The sequence below is a fragment of the Chiloscyllium plagiosum genome, chromosome 9 (genome assembly GCF_004010195.1).
Source record: "Chiloscyllium plagiosum isolate BGI_BamShark_2017 chromosome 9, ASM401019v2, whole genome shotgun sequence".
NCBI classification, from domain to species: domain Eukaryota; kingdom Metazoa; phylum Chordata; class Chondrichthyes; order Orectolobiformes; family Hemiscylliidae; genus Chiloscyllium; species Chiloscyllium plagiosum.
Genome location: NC_057718.1, coordinates 80,625,613 through 80,638,322, shown reverse-complemented (window position 1 = coordinate 80,638,322; position 12,710 = coordinate 80,625,613). Strand labels below are relative to the sequence as shown.

General features: G+C 40.4%; 1 protein-coding gene across 1 annotated transcript in view; it reads right to left on the bottom strand.

Annotated features, from left to right (window-relative positions):
* Nucleotides 1-12,710, bottom strand: part of LOC122552978 (parkin coregulated gene protein homolog) — a 374,139-nt gene that overhangs the window by 259,254 nt on the left and 102,175 nt on the right. The gene's annotated exons all lie outside the window — the stretch shown is intronic.

Below are 12,710 nucleotides of genomic sequence, written 5' to 3'. Positions count from 1 at the left end.
AAACAAATGGTGAACTGCTTTTCACAGCTGGGAAGACCAATTAAAAAGTATTTAGAAAACTTGGACATAGTGCTTAAACATTTCTCTTAGGAGGGAATAATGTGTCCCGCAGGGACCTCAAGTGACCTACTGGCTACAGGGTCAACAAGACTGGGTTACATCCGCTGGAAGATAAATTGATGGGGATCAAAGGTGCCCGGCTCCCATTGTTGGAGCTTAGATCTCTTCTTGGTTTTGTGAATTATTATGGAAAATTCATACATAACCTGGCCTCCATCCTGGCATTAATACATTAGAGTCATGGAGATGCACAGCACAGAAACAGACCCTTCAGCTGAACATGACCCTGCCAACCAGATTTCCTAAATAAATCTAGTCCCATTTGCCATATTTGGCCCATATGCCTCTAAATTTGTCCTATTCATATGCCCATCCTGATGCCTTTTAAATGTTGTAACTGTACCAGTCTCCACCACTTACTCTGGCAGCTCATTCCACACATGTACACCCTCTGCATGAAAATGTTGCATTTAGGTCCATTTAAAATCTTTTCTCCTCACTTTAAACATATGCCCTCTAGTTTTGGACATGCCCGCTCCAGGGAAAAGACCTTGTCTATTTACCCTATCTGCGCCCTTCATGATTTTATAAATTTCTATAAAGCCTTCGACACTCCAGGGAAAACAGACCCAGCCTATTTAACCTCTCCCTATAGCTCAAACACTCTAACTCTGGCAACATCCTTGTAAATCTTTTCTGAACCCTTTCAAGTTTCACAACATCCTTCCTGTAGCAGTGAGAACAGAATTGCATCCAGTATACCAAAAGTGGACTAACCAATGTCCTGTACAGCCAAAACATAACTTCCCAACTTTGGCTGATGCCAAACGGAGGTACATCCAGACAGAGAAGGAAAGTTTGACGGTCAACTTTAGTGTGAGAAAGTTCCAACAATACCTTTATGGACATAAATTTGTATCAGTAATGGACTACAAGCCCCCTGCAAGGGCTACTTAAAGAGGATAGACTGATAGCCCATTGCTTCAGGTCAATTCAGTGGAAGGGTCTTACTCGGAGTACATACAATTACAAATTGGAAAACCGTTCGGGAGGCTAAGTGGCAAATGCAGATGCTTTGAGCTGCCACTGGAAGATTCTGTTCTGGTTTTAAACTTTTTGGACACCCTTCCAGTTACCACTGACAATATCAGACTCTGGACACAAAAAAAATCCCATCTTTGCAAAACTAAAACAGCTGGTGGTGATAAACAAAAGGGCCAACACAACCAGAATTGAAAGCTTTCTGGATCTGGCAAGATCAGATCACCATAGGAGATGGCATATTATTTTGGGAGCAAGAGGGATTTCCCTGAGCAAAGGTCACCACCAGATAGTGGCTGAATCCCACTAGGGTATTTCAGTGGGTTCCAAAATGAAGATGTTGGTGAGAAGTTATATCTGGTGGCCAGGGTTGGATTCTGACATAGCTGCATTGGTGGGGCAAGGCCTAGAGTGCCAACAAGGACAGAAATTACCACCAGTAGCCCTCCCATAATCATGGGAATGGCTGGGTAAACTCTGGACCCAATTACACTTTGCCTATGCTGGTCCATTCATGGGTTGTATGTGTAAGTTGCTGTGGAAAAATGCACTTTGTATGCATGTAGCATTTTGAAGCTATGGATAGTGTTGGAGAAGCTCTTACGTCATATAACAATTCTGATAACATATCTCCAGCCTTTGTATTTGATTTGTTCCATTGCATGGGGCCAAGCCTATTCCAGCAATGATCTTGGAGAAATGTATATTGGGACCTAGAAGTCATTCATAAATAATCATTCACTAAATAAAAGACACATGAGCAAATGCTCAAACACTGTTTAATCATAAACAAGCAACAATCAGAGAATCACCCAAGACTAGTCACCTGCTTAACCCCAGGCAAAAGACATGTTCCTGTTCTTGGCCATAAATCATTCGTCAACCTGCAGAGACAGGCACAGGAATAGGTACATCAGGTATGTGTGCCAGAGACACTTGGTAGGCTGGAACAAAAGGTGGAGGAGTCCTTGAATACCCTCATTACATGTGAGCACCTGGCTTTTTCCATGGATAGGGTGGCTGCTGCCTTGGAGACCCAGTTCTATCAGAGTGCTTGGTGCTTGGTGTCTATTGGATATGTGTTCAAACCTGCACTGTGTCACTCTAGCCATGTGTGTTCAGTATCAATGTCAACATGGAGGGGAGGAGATGGGAAATGAGGCACTTCAACCTCATTCCAGATGCCCCTTCCTCTCAAGGTGATAATGTGATGCTAGCAGGCCCTATAGGGAGGAGGAGTACACATAGGTACCCCAGAAACTTCTCTCAGAACTGTCCAGAGCTGACTTGTCCCCCTGCTGCCTTCTGCCAAAACTAACAGTAAAAGCTGAGGATGGTGAGCTTCCCTCTGGGCATGAGACTCTCAGCAGATTTAAGTGCTCAAGGCTGAAGGGCACTAGAGGACAACTGCCTAGTTCTTTCAAAGCAACATGTCTGGGTGATGTAAGTTGAAAGGCAACAGGAGATGATTGCCCAGGTCTTCCTAAGCAACAAGACAAGGTACAGAGCAAGTTCCTTCCACCTCAGCTGCAAATGATGTGCATGCATCTAAACAAACTGGGAGAGAAAGAAAGAGAAAAATGTACTGAGGGTGCATAGGGGGCATGGGTACTATATCATTGTAAATAAACCGTCACTTTTGTCAACATATTCTCACTTGTACTGTTACAATGTCTGCTGAAGTATTATTTTCAATTTACAGCTTGTTAAGTCACACCCATGCGAGGTTAGAAGCCTCTTCATATATCTCAAGAAAGTACAACATTGCAACTATCAAGTAATTGCTCATCTCTAACATGCAACTGAGTCTTTGACTGCAGAGAGGCTCATACATCAGGAACCTTTGCAACTTAGATTCTTAGAGTCTAACAGCATGGAATCAGATTCTTCAGCCTAACTAGTCTGCACCAACAATGTTCCCAACAAACTAGTCCAATGTGCCTGTGTTTGACCCATATCCCTGCATGTACTTATCCAAATATCTTTTAAATGTTGGAAATGTACCTGCATTCACCACTTCCTTCATTCCAAACACAAACCACTCTATATAAAAAAGTTGCCCCTCATGTCCTTATTAAGTTTTTCTCCTCTCACCATTAAAATAATCCCCCTAGTTTTGAACTCCCCCACCCCAGGGAAAAGACCCTTGCCATTCACCTTATCTATGCCCCTCGTGATTTTATAAACCTCTACAAGGTCACCCCTCAACCTCCAGTGAAAAAGGTCCTCGTCTATTCAAACTATTTTTTAATAACTCATGCCTTCCATTCTTGGCAACATCCTGGTAAATCTTTTTGAACCCTCTCCAGTTTAGTAATATCCTTCCTAAAGCAGGTCGACCACTTTGCTCCAAAAGTGGCCTTACCAACATCCTGTACAACCCCAACATAACATCCCAACTCCGATACTCAATGGTCTGAGCAATGAAGGCAAGTGTGCTAAATGCCTTGTTAATCACCATCTACCCGTGATACAACTTGCAAAGAAATATGAACCTGAACCCTTAGGTCTCTCTGTTCAACAACACTACCCAGGGTCCCACCATTAATTGTACAAGCCTTGCCCTTTTTGGTTTTACCAAATGAAATACCTTGCATTTATCCAAATTAAACTCCATCTGCCACTCCTCAGTGCATTGACCCAGTTGATCAAGATCTCTTTGTAACCTGAGATGACCTTCTTCACTGTCCATCCACCAAGTCTGCAAACTTAAAAACCATTAATCTTATATTCTCATCCAAATCGTTTCTTGAAATGACAAACAAAAGTGGAGCCAGCACCGATCCCTCCAGGACACATTGGTCATAGGTCTTGAATCCAAAAACCAACCCTACTATCCTCTGTCTTTGAGTATAAAGCCAATTTGGTATCCAATTGGCAAACTCTCCCTGAATTCCATGTGATCTAACTTTACTAATTAGTCTATCATGCAGCACCTTGTCAAAGGCTTTACTGAAGTCCATGTAAACAATGTCTACCATTCTACCCTCATCAATCTTTTTGGTTACACCCTCAAAAAACTCAAATGAAGTCTGTGAGACACGAAATCCCTTGCATGAAACTATGCTGACTATCCCTAACCTGTCCTTGCCTCTCCAAATGCATGCAAATGCTATCTTTCAGAATCACCTCCAATAATTTACCCACCACTGATGTTTAGTGTTTCCAGGCTTCCACTTATAGCCTTTCTTAAATAAAGGCACAACATTAGCCACCCTCCAGGAATGTGGCACCTCACCCGTGGTTATAAATGATACAAATATTTCTGATAAGAGCCCCATAATTTCTTCCCTGACTTCCCGCAACATCCTTGACTTTAAAGCTGCAGTAAGACATTGCATGCTAATATGGAAAGCACTGAGGCTAAAGGAAATGAGCAGGTGGTATACCAGAGCCTGCAAATGTGCTTCAACACTTGACAAGGTAATGTCACAACAAACAGAAGTAGGTGGAAAGGTAAAGTGCGAGGAGACTAAAAACAGGTAACAGAGATATTGATAAGTTAAGTGGGCAAAAAGTTGGCAAATGGAGTAGAACTTTGGATAGGAGACTAAGAGAAAAGAGTATTATTTAAATGGAGAAAAAGTACAGTAAATGACTTGGGGGTACTTGTGCATAAAACATAGAAAGCTAGCAGACTGCTGCAGCAGGTGATCAGGAAGGCTAATGGAATGTGGGCCCTTATTTCAAAAGGGTTGGAGTATGAGAGTACAGAAATCTTACTGTAACTGTACAAGGTGCTAGTGAGACCACATCTGGGGTATTGTGAGCAGTTTTGATCCCCTTACGTAAGGAAAGATACCTTTGCATTGGAGGCAGTTCAGAGAAGGTTCACCAGGATGACCCACAGTCTGAAGGGATTATCGTTTGAGGCACCAATTTAAGACTAACACGAGGAAGAATTTCTTCTCTCAGAGGATTGAGTGTCATTGGGACTCCTTGACACAGAGAGCTATAGGGCAGAATCATTGTGTACATCTAAGGCTGAGATAGGTAGATTCATGATTAGTGGGGAAATCAAGGATTACAGGGAAAAGACTAGAAAGTGGACGTGAGAATAGGCTTGAGGGGTCGAACAGCCTATTTCTGTTTCTATTTCTTATAGTCTCATAGTCTTATGATCACTGAGTCAGTAGCCCCAAACCTCAGGCTAATGTTCTGGGGTCTTGGTTCAAACCAACTGAGGCAGATGGTGAAACTTAAATTTAAAAATCTGGGATTTAAAAAATCCTGGTTTCGTGATGATCTTGTAATCGCTATCATTGTAATAAAAACCCACGTAGTTCACTTGTATCTTTCAGGGATCTTGCCTGGTCAAATGTCTACATTTGACTCTAGGTCCATGGCAAAGTTGTTGATTCTAGATTGTCTCATTGTGCAATGAGGAATGGTAACTAAATTATGGTCTCGCCAGTGAAACCCACACCCCAGGAATGAATTAAAAAAAACTAACAGCTCATTATGAATGACAATACAGAATCACTGATGATTCCACACATTTCATTAGGGAGATGTCATTCCTAGTGATGAGAATTTCAAGGGGCCATAGAAATAGTTAAGGTTGGGAGATGTTCATTGGACAGTTTACATTTCCACCATCCCTCACATCAGTGATCTGTGCAGAAAGGATGCAGAGAGTGCTCTCTCTCACAGGGTTAAACACTATTATGGAAGATGTTCAAACATATCAAGACAATATACTCTCTGTGCATTCTGAAGCACTGAATGAATACAAATGAAGGAAGGGTTAAAATGAACTTTCTCAGGATTTAGGTCAACCTGGTAGCTCTCACGAAGTCTTCAAGTACACAATTCATATGTCATATCTTCATACAGGCATTCAAATCTGCATAATTTTAGTGTCATGTGATGTAAGTGCATTGTCATATTGCAACTTGTTTCATAATGGAGATGTAGAGCAGGTTATGCTTAGCTACTTTAACATTGGGTCAAGTGAACATTTAATTCACACATTCATGTGAATGATGTAACATTTAGTCTTGCAAGATAATAAGTGAAGAACAACATATTAGACATGACCATTACACTAATCAGGGGATGCCTGCCCAATGAGCAAATTAGATACTCGATGAAAAGAAGTCTGAATCCAGTTCAGTTCTCCTGAAAGTGTGTGGCAAAAAGGATCTCTCTGGCCTCTGAAACATTGTTTTGTCCTCCTCTCGTTCCTGGCCTTTGGGTCAGTCTCCTGATCCTCAGCCTTATCTTCATGTTCTTGCTCCCCAATTTCATGCAAATCCAATACTTTCCTCCATTGTCAGTTTCAGTTATGAAGAGCATTGCTTACACAATGATGCAGAAACTCCTTTCTAGGCTGTACTGAAAAGTCCCACATTAGAGGTCCAGGCATTGAAATCTCATCTTCAGGACACTTATGGTTTGTTCCATGATGGCCCTAGTGGAAATGTGATCAACATTGTGCCTTTATTCTTCGTCCTTCTGTCCATTTCCTAAACATGTCAGAAGTAGTTTTGGAGAGGTACCCTTTGTCTCCCAGCAATAATCCCTGTATGGGCTGAGGATCTTGAAAGAGACAGGCACTTGTGAGATCCTAGGTTATTTGGTGCAGACCTCCAAAAGTGGCTTTGATTGCCACAAATTAGTTGAACGTTACGGGACTGAATATTTTCCTGTTAACATAAGCAACTGGTTGGTGATAGTGCACTCTGAAACCAAATGGGTGAAATCAATAGCACTCTGCATTTTGGGAATTCCAGCAATGGTTGAGAATCCTAATGCTCTAGCTGTTTGACCCTCTTTCAAGGCCTCAAGAAGCACCACTTCATAGAAGAAATAATGACCTACTCCTCACATTTTGAACGTAGTGTCTGCCATTGTGAATTTACTGTGCAGACTTTGGATCTGCTAAGGAATAGTTTGAACCTTGTGTTTATGTGAGTGACTTGCAAGCTTTATCTGGAATCCACCAAATTCACTCTGATTTTCACATTTTCTTTTGTGTGGCCCTGATGATGCTTCAATATCCATCCATTTTAGTTGAATACTTTACCTCACTATTAATTTTCTATTTTAACACTAGAGCTGACACCTCGGGAGGTTCCAATGCTCTCTTGGCCCTTCATCCTCCCCATCTAGAAGCAGAATAGCCACTCCTATTTTGAGAGCTTCCAGTATCTTCCTATAAACAATGAGGTATCACCGTACTATCTGCAATTGTCACAATTTCCTCAGCATCCCAGTACAATGAATGAAATCTATCCTCAGACATGATCAGCCTGTTTTCCCTAAGACTTTAAGAAATGCCCTGAGAAGTCTCTTGACTGTTAGTGACCAAATACCCATGATTCATTATGGTCCAAATTCCCTGGACAGACTTGGCAGGACAGCCCTGACTGACTATGTCACATCCCCTTGTCTGATCTCTCAAGACCATACCACATGAAGTCCCCAGGCTACCTATGCTTGTCTCAAAGACTGACCACGACCCCGGGCATGGATTCCCAGCACTTGCAAAAGACCAATCATCTGTTGAAACTTTATTGCTGGAACAGCACAGCAGGTCAGGCAGCATCCAGGGAACAGGAGATTCGACGTTTCGGGCACAGGCCCTTCTTCAGGAATCCTGAAGAAGGGCCTGTGCCCGAAACGTCGAATCTCCTGTTCCCTGGATGCTGCCTGACCTGCTGTGCTGTTCCAGCAATAAAGTTTCAACTTTGATCTTGAGCATCTGCAGACCTCACTTTCTCCTCAAAGACCAATCATCTGACTGACCATGGCCAAACAGCCAAACTGAAATCAGACTAGCCCATAGCTGACTTTGGAAGTATTCCCCTGACTGACTGAAATCCATCCTTACACCACTAAATGCTTATTCACTTTGACTTACATACATTTTCTTCAGGTCAATACTATATGTTTGCTCTCTAAGCTGTGGGTACATATTGAAGCTCTGATGTTGAACTCACACCATGTCACACAGCAACATTTCCATATCCTATCTGATTAAGACATTTGCACTTAAGTGCTATTATAAACAGACCACCTCCTTCTGCAGACAGCAGGTGATACCACAAAGGTTGCCTGCTTCTAAAGCAGCACTCAACACCTTACATGCTAAAATGTAGGTTATATCACAAAGGATTCCCAACTCTATAGCAGCTCTAAAGGTGTTGTGCATTACAAAGCAGGCTAGGATGCTGAAGTTACCTGCCTCTACAGGAACACTTCATTTTCTACTAAAATCTTCAAATAAACTATCTATATTAAGCACTATAGACTTTGTAAAAAGCAGACTAAGACCCAAATATGCGTGGTTCGATATCAGCACTAAACCTTTGCATAGTTGTACAGAATGCCAGATGTTCCTCGTGCAGAATTAGCTGGCACGAGCTTATAAGTCCTAACTATCAGTCAGTTCCAAAATCTTGGAATGAACTGGTGGCTGAGTTGGGCTGACACAAGCTGATGTTGTAAGACCAATGCTTGCATGCATGAAGGGTTCAAGATAAATGTGGCCATTGACCATGGAAGCACCTCATGTAGGAAAGTGGTTCCATGGAAACAAACGATAGATGACTGGTACAGTAATTCTGCAAGATGCAATGGACTCTGACAAGACAAGACAAAATGCTCTGTTTTATCAGTGGAAATTTTGTGCATTAATTTTCTTTAATACAAAGAAAATTTCTAAGTGTGATGTTAATACTGCCAGCTATGTTAATAATGAGATGTAGATATACAAAATAAGTCTCTTTCCACTCCATTCATCACCCAAGGCCAGGGAACTTAATCTGGAGAACCTTTCTTCACATTGAGAATCTGATCTTTGGAGTCTCGAATGATGAAGTTATGTCAGTTGCTATCATTATTACCACTTCAGAAAGGCTAAAATTCTACTCATTAACACTATTTCGGTCTGCACATTTGCTGCTTGACCTTCTCAATATTCCCAGCACTTCCGGTTTTAATTTTAGGTTTCCAGCAGCCATAATGTTTTGCTTTTGAAATTTGGAATGAGTGGTCAGAAAATGTAACCTTTAAAATCATAAATCATTTTTAAAAAATTTAATTTTTTTTGTAAATGTGTTCACAAATCTTATTTCCAATAGCAGAGGAACAGAGGGGTAGACTGAAAAAAAATTTTTCAGCCTACCCCTCTGTTCCTCTGCTATTGGAAATAAGATTTGTGAATACATTTATAAAAAAATTAAAATGCTAAAATATCACCATAAGCAATAGAATTTTTGGTATCCTAAATACTTCAAATTTAGAAATATATTACCAAACAACAGCTGTACTTTCTGAGAAAGTTGATTCCATAGTTCTCCCTGCAACTTTCACTGTTAGCTGACAACAAGCTGATATTATGGAGAAAGTGAGGTCTGCAGATGCTGGAGATCAGAGATGGAAATGTGTTGCTGGAAAAGCGCAGCAGGTCAGGCAGCATCTAGGGAACAGGAGAATCGACGTTTCGGGCATTAGCCCTTCTTCAGGAAGAAGGGCTAATGCCCGAAACGTCGATTCTCCTGTTCCCTAGATGCTGCCTGACCTGCTGCGCTTTTCCAGCAACACATTTCCATCAACAAGCTGATATTATAAGACCAATGCTTGCATGGATGAAGGGTTCAAGGTAAATATAGCCATTGACCATGGAGGCACCTCATGTAGGAAAATGGTTCCAAGTAAACAAACGTTAGATGACCGGTACAGTAATTCTGCAAGGTGCAATGGACTCTAACAAGACAAGATGCCCTGATTTATCAGTGGAGATTTTGTGCATCAATTTTCTTGAATACAAAGAAGAAAAGTTCTAAACTTCAAAGTTACAATTGGGCCTGAAACACCCAGTTTCTTTGATGATTTACAGCATGTCATCTGATTCTTAGAAGGGTTATACTTTTTTGAATCTGTTCCTTTTCATACAATTACATGGGATATCATCCTGTGATTTCTTGACAAGGTCACCGCTCTGCCCTACAGTACTGCATTCACCTAAATAAAGCAAAAGTACTGCATGTCAGGACTTGATCTGGCAGAATTAACTGGCTATAATTTCAAAGGCCTCCTTCCTCTGACAACGAATCACAGTTGTCCACGTGCCATTGACTAAGAAACAAATTCAACATATGTCTTGGCAATTTTTTTGAAGCTCTTCAACCAACATAGTTCATGGACTTATATTAAAAGATTCTGTCACAGTCATATCCAATCAGCTGAGGCTTAATAACTGAGCAAAAAAGAGCACAGGCTCCCATTCAATTAATGCTAATACCCCTGGATTTGAATTAAGGCTAGATGGAACTTGTACTTTGCTCAGATCTTCTCCCAGAGGCTGTTACAGGATTATCTAACTCCATCTCTACTATGTACGAGCCAGTCTACTGCAACTAAAACTGTTAAATATAAGACAACCAGATACAGGTATCACTGACGAGAAAATCAATAAATGGAAATGTGCACAAGGGAATGATGCAGAACAAATCTTTACCTTCTGTGATAATATCTTTTATTTATGTTTATTTATCTCAGAAATTAAAGAGAGTCAGGAGGTAAAATGATCCCTGCAGTTTTGACAGGTTCTAGAAGAATTGTATTAATATTAGAAATCAGAACCAAGAGACAGTTTTAGAACAAGAGAACTCCCACTAAAACAGCGATTAGGGGAAATTATTTCTCTCAGATGGCTGTCAGCCAATGGAATTCTTTTCCACCAAGAAGTGGCAGTCTGTGTAATTGAATTGATTCAAGGCAGAAGTAGGAGAAAGTGAGGACTGCAGATGCTGGAGACCAGAGTTGAAAAATGTGGTGCTGGAAAAATACAGCAGGCCAGGCAGCATCCGAGGAGTAGGAGAATCGACGTTTCGGGCATAAGCCCTTCTTCCTTTTTTCAACTCAAGGCAGAATTAGAAAGATTTTCACACACTTATGAGGGAGTAGCCTGTGGTAAGAACTTGAGCATAGAGCTGTTTTAAACATGAGAAACTGATGTTTTGCAATGACCATATCATTCTGGCAAACCAGGAGATTCTCATAGTCATACCATCAGGATTATGAAAGGATTTTCAGGTGGATAATCAGACTGCTTGTCCATATCTTTTGTGCTCATCATGGACTTGAATCTAGAGTTGTGATTCAAAGACGGGGACATTACCATTGCACCACAAGACATCCCTTATAAAAGCTTATCCACTTATCAGGGACAATAACAGTCTAGAGTTTGTCCCGAGTATTGCTATTTTTTAGCCATGTGAGTACAAAAGGATTAAATGCATTTACTTACTTACCTGCAATATGTATGAACATTTTATTTATTTTTCAGGGATCACATAAAAATCTCTAAGGAAATCCCATAAAATTTTCTTTCAGAGATGTGCTGTCCTTCCATGACTAAGCAACCACCTTAATCCCCAATATGCTGGGCCTGCACTACAACTAGAAAATAAAGCCATCATTCTATATGTATAAAATATATGCGACTAACTGACATTCCAGATATTTGTATTGACCTCCATATTGTTGTGAAGCTAGGTAGAGGAATTGTTGATTGCAGGCAGAAAGCTAGAATTTGATGTTTGTAAAATTGTAAAATGGGAAAAGCATTGTGTGGTGCTCTGAAAATAAAGTTTTTTTTTCTGTGCTTAGTGCTTAAAATAGATGTTTGTGAGCAGCACCTTAAATTTGCAAGGACACAGAGCCCAAACTGAAACATTTGTATCAAAAGGCTGTACAGTTAGCAGGCCAAGCAGCAGTTTTACCAAGACAACAGGTTTTTGAATTTAGCCAATTAATTTTAAATAGGCACTTAGATATCAAAAAATCTATTACATTTAAATTGGATGGTTTTGACAACATAGGACCAATCCTATTGTAAGAAATATTGATATGTCATCACAGGTGTAAAAGAAGGGGACAGTTGGAAGGGGGCAGCCAGAACGCTAACTGCCATCCACCAGAGCTAACAGCCCTCTTGTCTCTCTCAAAATAAATTGCCTCTCACAGTCATCTATGTATTAGAGAAAAGACAATTTAAACAACATAGGTATTCCTGACAGAAAAATTAAAGGAAAAGGCATTCCTAACAGAAGAACACAGAGAAAGCACAGAACATTCCAGAAGATATGTGACCTGGTTATAAATTCAAGAGACTAAATTCTGTTTTTCTGTTGTATGAAAGGGATTTGTATTTATTGGAACAGTATACAATGGAATCTTGGTTTTTTTGGGATTGGTTAGTACCCTGTAATTATAAGGAATTTATTCGGTTTGTTAATAGTTTAGTTAATTTATTCACTGTTAGAGTTAGATAAATAAATTGTTACTTGTTGATTTTGAAGTGAGTATCAGGGATTTATTTTATTTAACCACTAGAAGTTGTTTAAAGTCAGGTTACACAACTATTCACACTCTATTTACAGGTTATAATCTGGCAAGGTGCTCCTCTTTGGGTGTTTCCATTTCAGTTCTTAGAGGGAGTCAACCTTTGCTTTATAATAGATTGGGGGCATGGGTCCAGGATTTGGACAGATTTGAACAGGTTAAGGATACAAAAGATCCCAGAAGATTTAAACTTGAGGACTAGTGTCCGAGGTCTTTAAATGAAACTTAAGTGAGAAATGGAAAATCTATTTAAT